The sequence below is a fragment of the Prunus dulcis genome, chromosome 6 (assembly GCF_902201215.1).
Source record: "Prunus dulcis chromosome 6, ALMONDv2, whole genome shotgun sequence".
Classification (NCBI taxonomy): domain Eukaryota; kingdom Viridiplantae; phylum Streptophyta; class Magnoliopsida; order Rosales; family Rosaceae; genus Prunus; species Prunus dulcis.
In genome coordinates, this window is record NC_047655.1 from 20,988,747 (window position 1) to 20,990,843 (window position 2,097).

A 2,097-nucleotide genomic window follows, 5' to 3' on the forward strand; every position below is an offset into this window, starting at 1 on the left:
AAATGTCAATGTATAGTTGACTTATTTGATTGTGATTAAGAATTAATTACTTTTCTCCTAGCCCACACAATGTATCTTATATATTTGTCTTTTATAAAATAAAATTCCCAAATACAATTATTTGTGAGAGTTCACAACTAATAAGTCTAGCATCATTTGATGTGCAAGAATGAAATGATTGGCTTTTTGGTCCAGAATGAAAATAATGTTTTCCACCGCCCATATCATCATTGATGATATGAATTGACAATTCATAGTAGTAATATTGTCAATCGCAGAACTTGTCTCCAAAACTGAAGAGAAACTTAGGTGTCTTTCAGGACCACCAAACTAATGTTTTTATCTTTATTTTGAACTAAGCTAGCCTCTCCACTTGTTGGCTTTGGCTGAGTGTGTGCTGGCTTAGTTTTTTTTTGTTCTGTTCGTTGCCCCTTAATGAAGTTGCTTTTCGTCGAAAAAGAGAAAAAAGAAAGAAGAGAAGATGTTGGCCGTCCTGAAAATGAACGAATGAATATGCCAAGAGAAGTTACCATCTTTTGTTAATTAAAAAAAAATAAAGTGATAGCAAAGTTATGACTTGGAAGGTAACTAGCTAGTTAGTAGCTACACCTATCTACGCTACTGAAGAAAAAGTAAAACCTTGAACAAAACACCAATAAAAAAACATGATTGTACTTTCAGTAAAAAAAAAACAAAACAAAATTTGAATAGAAACAGTACATTAATTTACTCCAAAAAAAAAAAAGGGTTTTGACCAGGATGCTAACAAAACCATCGTTCTCATCTTGCAGAAGATACACATCCTCCTCCTTGTTTTCAATTTTATATTTCGAGTAGTTTGAGGTGTCATAAAGTAAGTAGAGGTGTAATTATTTCATAATATCATTCTAATTCTTTAGATTCTTGGTAAGTACATTTGAGTTACGCACTTGATTCTGATTGAAAACTAGGTCATTGGCGGTACAAAGACTTTTTTTAATCTACAATATTAGGTTGTAATTGTAGACTTGTAGGTATCTATCGTATTCATCTTTTAAATACTAGTTTGTCAAGCACATCTCTTTTTATTTCTGAGTGGAAATGGTACAAGGAATGCCCAACCATAGCTTGAAGAGGGCACTCAAAGTATTTTATATATACTATACATAATTAATATTATTCTAGGGTTTATACCGGTGTCGCATTTTAAATGTTTTAAAATATCATCTCTTGCAATGTAATAAAATAATGAACATGTCTTAAGTTCGTATTTTTTAAAATTATCGCATTAGCTTAAAATTTAACTTCTTTAGAAAAAATATATAAATGTCATCATTGACTTTGAATTTAAGGGGGTATCCATATATTTGGATGTGGATGCATTGTGGTTTGGTCCGGTTTTGGCCTCAAAATGTACACAAACTTAAGAATCATGGTTTGGATCGGTTTGGTCCAAATTAGTTGCATATGTGAACTAAACCACTCAATTTAGTGACCTGTTTGGTTTGATCGGTTTCCATTCATAAGAAATTAGGTAAATATTCTATATTTTCTAATGCATAAAATATTGAAATGCATATTGCAAATTAAACAATAGTTGAACAAAATCTAGGTCGATGAATTTGAATGGGTTTAGTTCTTTAGTTTTTAGTATTGACAGTGCTAATTAAAATTCGAAGGGTCATTGTTGATGTCCAAAAATGGATTCAATTTAGAAGTGAACGTGCCTCAAGTCGGGGGTGTCCTACTATGGTAGGTGTGGAATAGATATGGAAAAGGAGAGAGCAAAGGTGAAGACCTTAGACACCGACCGAAAGCTTTACGATGCTTAATTTAGCACAAGTATCGTGTCTGAAAGTAAATTGATAGAGTAACAATGCAAGTGCCAATTTACTATTACCTGGTGAATTGGGGCAAGTAACCTATTTATAGAGGAAAAATGGAAGGAATTTTGGGCTATTATTTTGATGTGGGATTGTTGACGTCGTCTGAGAGGTTGCTACGTGTCCTAACGCTTGAGTGGTACGTCAAGTGCCTTTGTTGATCCAGTTCGGCAAGGGGGCCTTGCCGATGACTAGCATATTTCCCAGTGCTTGGTTTAGGCTAGAGAGGCCTTCG